Raw genomic sequence first — 14,485 nt, forward strand, 5'->3', positions numbered from 1 at the left:
TTGGCCTGATTCATGTGACATGTCGGCTAAACAACGGGCTTGTTACCCCCATCGCACCCGCCTCGATAGCTCATAGCGGTTGCTATATATCTGCTCGCTAAGATATATTAGCTCTGAGCTCAAGGCGTTATGTTGACAGGTAGATTTAGTTACCTGTTAGGATCGATAGAAGCTCCTGTTACCAGTTAACAGACGCAGTGCTTCATACGTGTTGGTGACATTTTCCAAAATGACATTATAGATTTTTCTGTGGCGGCTCAAGCTCCATTCTGAAAGTTTTTCATATTTAAAGGCCATTAAATGATAGCAAATACTATAAATCACGGCTCTCTGTTTATCTTTTGATGCCTGAATCCTGTATTTTTCCTTCTTGCCGGTGTCTCAGTGATATAAGAGATGTTTTGTTTTGTATAAACCACTTCCTGTGACCTGCAGTGAGCAGGTTGTGCACCGAGGAAGCAAGGAGATGAAAGGACAGCAACGCCAAATGTTCAAAAACAGTAAACATCAGTGTTGCCTTTTGTTATGGCAGATCGACTGGGTTCCGCGTCTGCTTCCTTGACGCCTGTGGAGGCTCTGTGGATGCCGGTTACCTCAGCCTCGGGCTGGCTGACAGCTCGTCAAGATGACTGACAAGTGTGTGAAAGTGTGGGACTAACGATACACTCCTTATCTGAAGCTGGAAAGTTGAATATTGTAGTTTTTTTAAGAGTTAGAGACACTTCATACTGCTGTGGAGGAGTGACTCGGCTGCATCTTTATTTTTGTCTTAATTAAAAGAGTCTTGTGTTGAATAGCTGTGATCATCCTTTGTGCCCTTGAGAAGTAGGCGTCAGAAAGCAAATATTCATTCTTTTCCACATTAAAAAATGTACCTTGTTTGTTCTGGAGGAGCAGGCTTGAAGCTGCGTCTGAAGGTTCAGAGAGCTCTTCTGTTAATGTAGAAAGTTAGATGGGACACAAACATGCACATACACATGCCCGCCGCAAACAGATTCAAGTGATCCTGAGTGATGCGATCACAAGTGGACAGCTGTAAGTGCAGGTGTGATCACCCCCGAAGACACATTGAGGACGCATTTGCCCACATGTGACACTGATTCTTTCAGCAGTGAGGACGCTCGTGTGTCCTGGGCCGAAGGAAGGACCGCCTCATCAACTGACGTCCACCGCGAGACAACAACAGGAAGCCGCAACACACAGACAGAACGACTACACACTGTCTGATTTTCATGTGATTCACTGTAATGCAAACCACACGTCTGGGCTCCCTTAACCTGCAAATGTTAGCAGCAGATGTCTGTGAACACACTGTAACTTGTAACCGCAGCATCACCAAACTCCATTAACAAATCACGTGATTTTAAGAGTTGTTGCGTGAGGAGGAACGTAACAAACTTTGCAAAATGGCTACTACAAATTCAAAATGTTGCACGCCTTCTTGTAAATTCAGTATTAAATACGATACATTAAATTGTTTATTTCTTTGTAAACAGTGTGAGTTTGAGTCTGTCTGCTGCCGTGTCTTAAGTGCATCTTACCTGCCAACGTTTAGCAGCTGTTTGAACTTCCAATTTCATCTTTTGCACTAACTTTATGAAAGAAGTAATTTTATTGTCAGCTAATTCTACAAATATACTGCAGTAAATAGGCAACTTGTTTGACACCCATTGAGAAAATTCCCAGACTCCCTTTAAAAAATCGCCAAATTATGTGAGTTCTGCAGTCAGGAGACACTTTATCAACTTTTTTAAATGCTGTCTACAAGAAATTCATAACTATAAGGGCCTTCTTATTAATTCGGCAAATGTTTTAAGATGCTTCTTTATTTTACATAAAGAGCAGGGAAGTGAGAAGCAATCACGAGTGGTCACTTGAGACTGAGACGCATGTTAATGCTGTCCACTTGTGATCGGATCACTCAGGACAGATGTTGATACCAGACGTGAACAACCTCTGTGACGTCATTGCTTGAGGACTTATTGCGTTCAAGGTTTCACAAAATTTTTAGGCTGTGAGTTTTTATTTGATTCTCACAGGCAATTTTATATTTCAATCAATAAACACGTCGTCACTCTGTACCTCAGTGTCAGTGCTGCCTATCTCTTTTAAAACACATTTCTAATCCCAATGAGACCTTCCTTGGAAAAAAAAAAAAAAAGTCACAAGCACGACTCGTAATCTGCTTTGTTGCCGAGCACTCCTCGACGTGATGTTCCCGCACTGCATTCTTCAGACATCACCCGTCAATCAAGCAGCGTGGGCGGTACTGAGACATCCACACGCTTTGTCAGATGAGATGCTGCACGATTAGCATCAATGTCATCCGAGACTGAGGGTGTTTTTTTCGTGTTTCTTTTTTACTAAAAGTCGTTGACAAAATAGTTTGTTCCTCAACTTCCTCCAACATGACTCATATGAGCGTTTTTTTTTTCTGATCTGGCAGCACAACATTGATTGTCACCACCTTCCAAATGACTTTTCAATAAAAATCAATCATAAAGCTGTAAAGCTGAAAACACAACGATCTGACAAAGACAAGAGGGAGCACACACACACACACTAACGAGGGGATGAGGTATAGGTGGAGTGAGGCGGGACACAGAGGGAGGAACTGAAAAGCAACACGTGACGCATGAGGACACAATTTCAAAATAAAACAGGAAATAAGAGAACAACCAAAACCAGGATAATGACAGCTGAAGCCTTCACTGCATCATGTGGAGTGGTTGAAGCATGTAATCTGTATCTTATGTTGTTTTAGCCAGTTTGGGTTCAGTTTAGTAGTTTATGTGTCTGCTGACAAACCAACAAACCAACCAACAATCCCTGGCAGAGGTAAGGATACAACTAATGTGACGGTCTACACTGCTGTTAAACCCATTTCCTCGTCGCTACACCATCTTCATTTTTACAATACCTTTGGTCTCAATCTTGTCCACAGTTTTGCTTCCAGTGGAAAAAACCTCAAACACCAACTGCTGCTGTCTCCGACCATTTTTGGATGTGTGTCCAGCTCGCTGCATAGCTGTGCACCCAAATTTAGTGAGAGAAGAAGAAGAAGAAGAAGAACGATGGTTAAAGCTCGGGATGGATTGTGGTCATGGTTTAGAGAAAGAAACCAGCTGATGATGTTTTGGTCCAGAATGACTATCTTCAGTCATTGTGTGTGAAGTTGTTTTTCTGTGGATACGATCCTGTTAAGTAAAAGTATTGTTTGGAAATACTGTACTTAAAAAAGCATGCAAGTACTACCAGATGACATACCGAAGGCGTCTGTTGGAGGTTTCTAATTATAGTGCGTAAAATACGTAATTTCTTGTGTGTTGTCGAGTTTTCTTCATCCACAAATAGCTACTAGATGGTGGAGCTGCGTCCCGTTTCCACACGATATAATAATTCTTAGAAGGTTTTATAGAGACGAGAAGCGACAAAAATAAGTATGCACATACAAGTCGGTATGCATCGTAAAAAAAAAAAAAGACATAATGCATCCTGTTAGTCCCAAACAGAAAAATAGATAAAAAATAGATAAGAGTATACATATTATTATTAGTATGTGTGGGAAACAAAACACAGCAAGTATTTTGAGGGGTGGAAGCTGTTCCTAATATAGAAAACAGACAAACTAAAGCCTCCAGTTTCAACACAAACCAATTATAAGCTCCATAAAAGGTAACATTTATTGAAGAGCTGTTCAATTACTGACTGTATTAGTTGTAGCTCGGCACCTTATCGGCCTTTTGAAGTGATGTAATCCAATGATCTGTGGCTCTACAATCACAGATCATTGGATGTGTTTCCAGATCCATTAACACTCATCATATTTAGATGACAGTAATGTTTCGGATGTGTTTTTGAGCTTCATACCAAAACCGTTTGAATATCCTCCATAAAACAGATTTTAGGAGCGGAAAATATTCCCCATCCGATACGAGCCTCTTCATATTGGAGGAATATTTCTGCCACTGATGTGGAAATGGTGGTTTACTGTGCTGCGTTTGGTGATAAAACTGCTGGGGAAAAGAAATGCAAACGGTTCCCTGAACGTCGCAGTAAAGTGGTTTTGATTCAATGTTTTTTGACAGGTATTAGAAGCTCTTTCCTCAGTAGCTTGACGCATAAATTCTCTTTCCCTTCCGTCCTCATATGTCTCTCTCTTTGAACACACACACACACACACACACACATCCTCCCACTCGCTACCACACACACTTTCCTGACTTCATTTTCTCCGTTGTCATTCTCGAATTTTCTCCATCAGCTCTCAGATTCATTGCTTCATTTTTTTTCTGTGTGTGTGTTTTTATTTGTTTGCTTTGACTCGACACTTCTCATTTTCCTTTGAATGCTTTTTTGAAATTCAGTCTTCATCCATCACAATCTATGATTATGCGCCATGAAACCAAGGCTGTGCTGAAAAGAAACTCCAAAACAAAACGAATACCAAAGACGCATCCTCGTAACTGAGTCATGACAGTTGATTCAACACAATTAATCCCCAGTTAGTGCCCCCCACCACCTCCTCCGTCCCAACCCCAGACCTCCTCCACTTCCCTTTCCCAGCATTCCCCCTTGAGGTTGCAGCGCAGCATGGGTCCCAGCTGCATGGAAGCAAGCCTGAGTGCATCTCTCCGTTGCCATCACAACCTCATAAGCCACAGGCGTCTCTGGGCGCCGAGCATGAGGATATATGTTGTGTTTACACAGAGGAAGAGCAATGTGGTGATTAAAAAAAACACACACACAGACACACACACGCACTCGTAGACACACAACGGACAGACAGCAGAGAAAATGACAACGCTTCATTTGGAAATTCAAAAAGCTGCATTCAGAGCAGGGAGATGTGGGGAGCCCGGGTGTCATTTTGTATGAATAATTCCTTTTATTTGATTATGCACTTTCAAAAAGTTGCCTCTTTTGATCAAAATGGTGTCAAGCTGTTTCACAGGTGCGGCTTGCGTCCTTGTAGCGCTTTTATTTTTCATGGGATGCTGTTTTTTGAAGAGTTCTGTTCCAAAATGCTTTAAATTCACTCCGGGGGAAACGTAAAAAGTTTCCATTCAGTATTTCTCAAACACAGAATCTGGCTCGTGAAAGTGTAAAAGGGTCACGAGCGTCGATGAACTAGTTTCTTTAGTCGTTAGTCATCAATGAGATGCAGGTTTTTGCAGTTTACCGGTTCAAAGACGAATCAAGCGTGAAGTGTGACATATCATGTCAAGTGAAAGACAAACATCGTCCTCTCGTGCTGTCAAAGTGCCCTTGAGCAAGACATGAGAGAAGCTTGTCTTTGTCCAACAGCAGATGTGAATGTGAGTAACTGAATCAAGGATTTACTGTTCTTGCAACTTATCCAACCTTCCTAATTTAAAGGTGAAACTCTCCCTCTTTTTATGCCTCTGGCCTCGTTTTTCTCTCTGAATTACATTTCCATGAATTTTCTTTTGACCCAAAAGTGAATTATTGTAAGAAATTCCACCTACGCAAGTTTAAAATCTCATATTTTTTCAAAGTGTGTGCTCTTCATGCCAAAAATTCATAACAACTTAGATTTGATTTTATTAGTAGAGTGTTTGAGAGACGAGTTAACAACCCAGAACCTTAGTCCGATTATGTAAACCTCTGTATTTGGTGGTAGATGTGAAAAGGGAACGCACCTGAAGTGTTGATCTATAATCCATCACTGCAGGAGAAATCTGTGTGCACACAATTAACGTAAGTACGATAGGTCCTTTAACTGTGATGGATGTTTACAACGGGGTTTATTTGACATCGCCATGTTGGTGGTGCTCCTACAGCATCGTAATTAATCAGTGCAACTGACCAAAAAGTGACAAAGTCTGCAGGGGAGCAGGATGTGGTGGTTGACTGGGTCAAGCAGGACATCACAATAAGGTGATTGGTCAGTTGCAACGATGCTACATTATTCACGATCAGACACTTTTTGTATAGAAGAGTCTATAGCGGTTGTATGACACCACAGACCTTTATTTAACCAAACTCTTTGAGCCGTTTTCATCAGATTTGACTGGTGATTCAATACATGTGGTTTTTATGTCCCGGTGACCATTGAGAGTGAAGTTATGGCTCTCTCCCCGTTCATTAGAGGCCTGGACTTATTAGCCCGGAATAACTGCCCGGGGACGTTGCCAAGATGGCTGCCAAGAGACAAGACTTGGAACAAACCAACATGGAGATCTCAGACTGTGCTTTACAACAGACATTTTGGGTAATAATGACTTTCTCTTCCAAAATACATTTGTCTGACTGCTTGTGCTTCTTGCTCCGTCGTCTCTTCTTTAGCAGTGCTGCCTTTCAGCAGATTTCGGTTATTTACTTGGTGAGATAAGACCTAAATTGTATGAAGTTGGACCGTCGCTTTATCCGATCTCTCAGCCAGTATCAGTGTGTTTCTGTGGACGGTGCACAACTACAGGAATGTTGTTTCTTTTTCTTGCTTTTACCCCGTGCTTCAACATAACTGAAGTCGATGAAAAATCTTCTCCGTTCGTCCCTTAGCCCCGTCAGCACCACTGTGTTTTTTATCAACACCAACTGCAGTAAGAATGTGAACAGGCTGCAATTATCAGACGATGAACATGTTGATGATAAGCTCCTTAGCAAGCTGGGCCTCTTAATAAGTATTTATTGGAAGCTAATAGGCTGTGGGCTCATGTCTATGCAACCATTAGCAGGTAATTGCTAATTAATTAGCATCGCACACTCATCCAATTAGAGAAATATGAGGCCATTAAGGAATAACCGATCGGTCGTTAGTGTCAAGTATGCAAATAAATGTTTACTCGTTAGGGGGGGGGGATCTGTCCAAGGAAAATTATGGGGTAGTGTTGGGAGTTTTTGTCCAACTTGGCAGGTTGAATAAAAGCTTTTATTGCCTTTGAGCGAAAAACAAAACTCTAAGTGTTCATTTTGGAGATATTTTGCCTGCTGGATTCATGTGTTCATATGCCAAAAATATTGATCTCACAAAAAGCTAATTGTTAACTTGACCCTCTGACTTGTAACCTGCTTTAATTTCATCCCAGTGTTTTGATGTTGTTTTGTTCCCCTTCCAGCAGTGGATGTCTCAATCCACAGTGCAGCTCTTTATCTGCTCTCGCTGGCAGCTCTACGGTGGGTTGCTGCTTAACGCGACACTGAACACTTAACAAAACCTGAATGGGAACGACTCCTTTTTATTCAGCACGAACTGAGACAAAAATACTACTGAGCGCTGGCTGCTGGAGGAGAGACAGAAGAAGCGGCGAGGAAAACGTAAAAGCAGAGCTCGCTTCAGTGGAAATGTGACAAGGAGGCGACAGAATGAGAAGTTTTTGTTTCAGTGAACTACTTTCCATACAGTTTTTAGGCTCTGCAGCTGCAGATATAATGTATGCCTGCATTCATAACATGAAAGAAAACATACAGAGTGCTGTTCACGTCATATACTTAGAAAGTTAATGGGTGCAATAATTAATATTGCAAGATAAAATCACAGATTGAATAAATTAGATATTTAAATAATAAAAAGGTCATTGGGAGAGCCTAACTTCACATAGATTGAATGTCTGTTTTTTGGATCTGGTTATATTTATTAAAAAAGTGTCTTGGCTGCAGCAACTAGCTGCTGTTAGCAAGTAGCTCTGTTAGCCTCAACAGGGCCTCAGCTCACCTCCCAGTTAGCATGTTTTTTTTTTTACACCTCCTGACTGAAACTAAGTGGGCTGTCAGAATATCGGGCTTCAGTTCAAAGCGGTGCTACGAACAGGATGGGCTGAGGCTAGCTGGTTAGCATGCTAACTTCAGTAGACATCTCTAGACGTTTTTTCAATGTTTAAAACTAAAACTCTGGCCATAAATTAAATATTACTCAATTAAACATTTGCTGTATTTAGGATTTTTCTTGTTTCAGTATGTGTTTCTTTGGTTTCTTCTTCACTTTAAATGAAAGTTGTACCTTTTTGAGGTCTTCCTGCTTGTTGATGGTGGTGCTCTCACGAACACGCGTACATGAACGCCTCATTCTTCATCAGGAGTAAGTTCAGCCCCAAACAAAATGTAGCAAAGCAGTCCGGACTGTACCGAGTGGGATTTGAGAAAGGGAGGGAGCAATGTGTTCTTGTCTTTGTATTTTGTGTTTTTGTGTTTCCATTATTAACATCTGACACTAGCGAGATTAATACTGTACCTCCAGTACTATATTCTATGAAAAACATCTATTGCCATCTGACTTGACAGCTTATTTTGTCGTTCCCTTCTAATATCAAGGTGTTTTTTGCCGAGGAACTATTTAAAGGTGCTGGAACCAAGTGTCCTTGTTTCTTCAGCTGTCTGGGTGAGTCACTGGTCAGACTAATAGCCCACAAATCATAAAATGTTTCCATTTTAGGAAGGATTATGTTTGAATACTGACCTGTTGTTGAATTAAACCGGGGCTGTGAAGAAACGAAAGCAAATGTTTAATCCCATCCCAATCACAACGCACTCAACCAAAACTCTCCTTTTCTGTCGGGAGCTGGATTTTCTTGTGTGTTTTAAAACAATTCAACTCATTTAATTTTCTTTCAAAAAAAGACCAGGGCTGTGTGCCGCGCAGCCGGTAAAGTGATTCAAAGGAGGTTTTATCGAGCCAGCTACAGTTCAAGTTGAGCCGTAACAAAGTCGCCTCCGAGTGAAGGTCGGTGAAATGGCGTGTAAAATAAACGACAATGAAAGTTTTGGTCTCAAGGCGACGCTCCTCTTACAGACACGGTTTTACGACTGCAATCCATGTTTACACAGTTGAAAGGCAAAAGGACGATGACAGACTCGTCAAAACAAGGCTGAGTGTGTGTGTGTGTGTGTGTGTGTGTGTGTGTGTGTGTGTGTGTGAGGATAATGGAGTTGAAAGAGACAGAGATTCTTTAAATTACTTGTAAACATGATTAATTAAAAACATGGCAGCATCCAGGCTGAGCTGGAAAATAGTAAAGAAAATCGTGCTTTTAACAGATTTTAATCAGATTTTGAGGTGTAGACTAAAAAAAAGGGGAATCTTGGTCATCATCTGGCTGAAATAAGTCACAAGTAGCTCAGAAACAAACAGATGTTTCATGTGATTTCAGGTTTATTCTGCAGCTTTATGTCACAAAGTCACGACAATCTTACAAGGTCGGACCGAGTACGTAAATGCAAAGAGAAAAATGTGCTGCTACTGTAACATCTTCACTAGAATTGATTATCTCAATCGCCATCTAATGAAGCAGTATTGATATAATAAAGTAGGAAACACTGTGAAAGAACCAATTTCTAGTTGTGAAGGAGATCCAGCTTTGCAAATCAGATCAGCCTATAAAAACTCTTGTTCCCCACGTGGTGCAACCAGGGCAACACAAGTTTAAAAAGCCTCCTACGATCACATTAATAATCTGACAGGCATTTCTTCTCCATATTCTCTGTGTTTATTCATGCTTGTGCGCTGCCAGATGATATAAAACAGGCAGATTTCTCTCCCCAATATTGTTTAATGATTAAATTGAAGTTAAAATCCATCATTGATTCAGCCTGCGACCCTCGCTATCCTCACATACTCTACCCTCTGATGCAAATATCAGCTGAGCATGCAGCGCTTTCTGCAAAATGTCCTTGACTGATACCATTAAAGTCACCTATGTCTGAGTGACTCACTTAAACAGAACAAGAGAAAACGAGAAATCAGCTGACATATTGGAAATGTCCCGTTGTGTCTGTTTACAGCGCCGCCAGCGTCAACTGATGGTGTATGCGAGTCTTCAAGGGTCGTCCCATTTCACAGGGGGGAGATATCAACCACAACCTGTTATCTGAGGGGCAAGGAGGCAATAAAAAAGGAGGGGAAGGGGGTAAAAATTATAAATGGGATTGAGCCTAAGTGTGATCAAGATCCGTCCCAGATTTTGCATGAACAGAACGATTTGGGTTCAATATAGAACAACGATGTGACTAAAATCAGCTGAGGTTGTCCTAATATTGCTGCTGAGCTCTGATAAAAATAGGATCACAGCGATCTCAACCGAGCAACAACGCAGCACATCTTCAGCTACAGAAGCCTCCGCTCACAAACAAAGCTTCAAACACACCTTTATATTAACCCTTGCATTTCAATGTGACCTGAAAATAAAATATTGTTGTTTGTGTTTCGTTTCTACATCTGCCTCTGTGTTCAGTTTTTGGAGTTGGGAGTAGCAGAACGAGAAGAAGAAGAAGAAAAATAAAGATTCTCTTGTCCCACTGATGCAAATAAAAACCAAATAAATGTATTCTTTCATCAAAGCAATATGTAAATGACGGCACTCTCAGGATAGGGTTCCTCTAGGACCTGCTACAGTAGCACATCTGAGTCGCTGAGGGTTTGCCGTTTATTTATTTCTTTTTTTTCATCACCGCCGTCTTCGTAGAGGCTCAGCCGAGGCAAACGGAACGAACGCCCCGTAGTTCTGTCGTGGAAAAGAAGCGGGAGAGGAAATTTATGCCTTTAATTAAGAAAGTTGCGTGGCCTTAGAGGGATGTTACTCCATTCGTGTCACCCCGGGAGCAAGCAAGTTTCGCTCCATGCATTTGTGTGTTGGTGGGGGTCGAGTGTATTCATCGTGGTCTTGGGTGTTTTCTTCAGGATGAAGGAATGGCAGATAGAGGACGAAAAAATGTTGCAACTGCCTCGGAAGTGTTGCTCCTCTTGATGCCAAGACAGCAAAATAGAAAGTGATAGCAAGACCAGAAGACAGAGAGAGAAGTTTGAAAAAATAGTGAACAATGTCATAAAAGAGACGCAAAAACAATACAAAGATGTGTAGAGAGGTGAGAGAAGGACAGGGATTTTAAGAAATGGATATAAAGGTGACGTAGATTAAAGACAGATGGGCACAATAATTAGAGAAACTCAAAGATATAAATGAGGTAACTGCGTGAGGATATGTCAGAATTTACTGTGCGCTGCAGTCGTAGAGATAATACTCAAAATTAAAGTAATAACTTGCGATATTGACACACTGAAGTATTTGCTAGTCTCAATTAAACAATGTAATGATTCATTTATCCGCCAGATCATTTTCCATTTACTGCTCCTGACAGTAAAAAATAAAATCAGTTAGTTATGTCTAAGATTTTATTTAATTTCATATAGTTTTTGGTCTCTTTTGGAACAGAACGCTTGTAAAAACACAAGTCTGGCATTCAAAGTTTAGGATCTGCTGTAGCTCAGGAGGTAAAGCGGGTCGTCCAGTAATCCCCGGCTGCATGTCGAAGCATCCTTGAGCAAGACACTGAACCCCAAATTGCTCCTGATAAGCAGGTCAGCACCTTGCATGGCCGCCTCTGCTATCAGCGTATGAATGTGTGTGAATGGGTCCATTTACCAAGTTAATGGCTAGCATGTTGGCAAACACCAGACTGTCCTCCCTTAAAAATACAGCTGTATAGATCATCTGTGCAAGCAGCTTATAACAACCAATATTTACTCTTATTGCTGGGCGGTGACCTCCAGTGGCCAAAGTAATCATGACTGAAGCAAAGCAGGAAGTCAGGTGATCTGGAATATAGTCCACACAGAGAGGAGGTCAGGGTGGATGGATGGACGAACACAACGCTTACCCAAGAAACCACTCACCTGTTTTAATTTGCATACTAAAGTTAGCTTGCATAGCATAGGCTTCTAACATACCTCACCTACATTACATATTTTAACTTACATATATAAACCCAAATCATGATCTTTTCCTAAACTTGGCAAAGTAGTTTTGATGCCTAAACCTAACAAAACTTTTACCAGGTAAGCCGGTCACTGGTTCTCTCCATAAGTCATCCTTGATTCATTTAAAGTCGTAGTGTCTCCACCTAATGAATGACAGACGATTATTCAGTCCTCTCTAAGCGAGGTGGTTTTCTTTTAGCTGTTAAATGTTCCATTATTTTTACGATCTAGTTGCTACGTTTGTCTCTCTGCTGTTTGGTGTTGAACATGTAGGCCTACTTTAAAGTGTTGGGGGGGATTTTGTGCTTGTTTGTCTTTTTTTATTAGCCATAAAACCAAAACAAAGAGCTACAATTGTTAGCGAGTATGTGTCACGATGAGCTCCAAACAAGAAATACACAACTGCATCATCAGCGTAAAAAAACTCCAAAAGTTTAATTAATAAATTCAAAGACAACATATTGAATTAAGTTGCCTGATTATTATTTTGTTGTGTTAATATGCTGTATCTGACATTGATCTACAGTAGAGTGGCTCTTGTCATGTAAGAACATTTTATCTTTACATGCCAGTAAAGCTGTTAGAGTAGAAGCGACAGAAAAACAAAAAAAAGTGAAAGACTGTGAGATTGTGAACATGAACATATCTTTATTTGTTTTATTGAGTTATTTAATCATGAATGTTCAAAGCATTGTCTTAACTGTTTCTGTCTGTTGTGGCAAGGAAAAACGAGAAGAAATATAAGTGATTTTATCAAACGTATTATTATATTTTATTCTTAAAATGTGTTTTATGTGAAAGAAATATGGTGAGACAGTGAGCGAGAGTGAGAGGGAGACAGGTACAAGAGGGGGAGGAAGAGGGAGACATGATGATCTCATCAGGAATGATCTCATCGCTGTATATCCGTGGAGACTTTGTGTGTGTGTGTGTGTGTGTGTGTGTGTGTCAGACTGACTGGGTGACTCCTTGGGGGAGTTGGGGGAGGGGCGCGGTTGAAGGAGGGGGGTTGCCCTCTCTCTTGTCTCTCCCTTTGCAGCCCCCCCTCCGTCACACACACACACACACACACACACACACACACACACACTGAGCTTTTGTGTTTGACTTTGATCCGGCACTGTTGCCAACATCAAAAAGTCCTCTGTCACTGGGAGCAACGCAGCGTACACTCAAAGAAAAAGTGTGTGTGTGTGTGTGTGTGTGTGTGTGTGTGTGTGTGTGTGTGTGTGTGTGTGTGTTGTACAGTAGTACTCACAGCAGGAAAGGTGGGGGAGTGTGGTTATTTCAAGTTGTAGGAATTAATAATTTGATATTTGTGAAAGTAAAGATTAATAATGAAAAGTTATACAATAGAAAAAAAGCATTGTTGTTTGAATTTACAGGAATAGTTTGATCATTTTTTTTGCCACACTGACGTGAATACATTCCTTTGGATCAAAAGGTGTTTTACTAAAAGTAAAAACAGGCGAGGTAAAAAGGAAAGTTCCACTTTATTGTAATTTGAATTCTGTTTTCATAGTTTGGGCCATTTTTTCATTTACTGATGAGATCTGGTGACATTTTAAAATCTAAGACATCTGAAATCGCAGCAAAGTGAGACCGTTTCACCAAATGCCCCAAAACAACATATCTTTAGGCTTCAGTTTAAGTTTAAGACCTTTTAGTAGGGATGTAACGATATACCTTAATTAAAAAAATGCCACTATACCGTTGTGGGACTGTGACGATATCTACAGACCTATCATGAGGCTATTTCGCTCGTGAAGTTCATGGATCTAACAAGGGAAATAAGTACGAATGCATTGTACTCCGCCTCTGATTGGTTGGCTTTGTTGGTTTCGTTCTCAACGCTTGACTGTGTGACTGTTACACAGACGCTCCGGTGATGTCTGTTTTTGTTCACTCATTCTCTGCAAGAGTGTCTCTAGGCTCGTTAGGTGGAAGCAACAAGGCCGGCTGTCTGCCGTGCCGCTGCTCTGCCACCCGTCCTGTCTGCTTCGTCTAACGATCCCAGAGACACTGCAGCTGCGACGGCCAGGCGGTGTGTTTACCAGCGGGGAAACTAAAGCTCACAGTCCGCTGCATCAGCTCCACCACTGGCTGTTTGTTCTTACAAACCAGACGACGTCATTGACACCCAACAACCACTGAGAACATACAGTTAGGATAAAGTAACGTGTCAGTTACGTTGACAGAGATTTTCGAGGCCCTGGTAGTGCGGGTCCAGTCCAATATTTAATTTGAAGCTAATGAAAGTTTAAATTAATTATGCATTTTATTGAGTAGACACCATTAATGTGAAAGACAAGCGGGTGACTGATTCTGGGCCATAGTTTAACTAAGAGGGCAGGTTAGAAGCTAAACGCAGCTGCATGCTAAGGACACCTCTGGCTGTTCGGTATGTCTCTGTGTCATCGTCACAAATTAGTTAATTTATAGATTTTCTTTTACAGGCGAGAGGAGAAACTGTGGAGACACGGTAAATTTGGTTTAAGAGCAAATGATTTAATCGTTTTATTATCCTCCAACGATTTAACCATGGAAATAAAGCGCATGAGAGTGAAAAGGTGTGTTTTCCAGTGCTGCTGATGGAGAGGAGGAGGGCGCACTCCCCAAGCAAAAGAGTAAGATCAAGGCAGAAAACCCATAATTACATGATTGTATTGATTCTTCACAACATAATGAGCTATGATGAAACCAAGACTTAACACCGTGATATTTCTGTACACACAGCAACCACGAAAACCCAACTTCACAGAGATTGCTAAG

The sequence above is a fragment of the Pagrus major genome, chromosome 21, assembly GCF_040436345.1.
Source record: "Pagrus major chromosome 21, Pma_NU_1.0".
Lineage (NCBI taxonomy): Eukaryota > Metazoa > Chordata > Actinopteri > Spariformes > Sparidae > Pagrus > Pagrus major.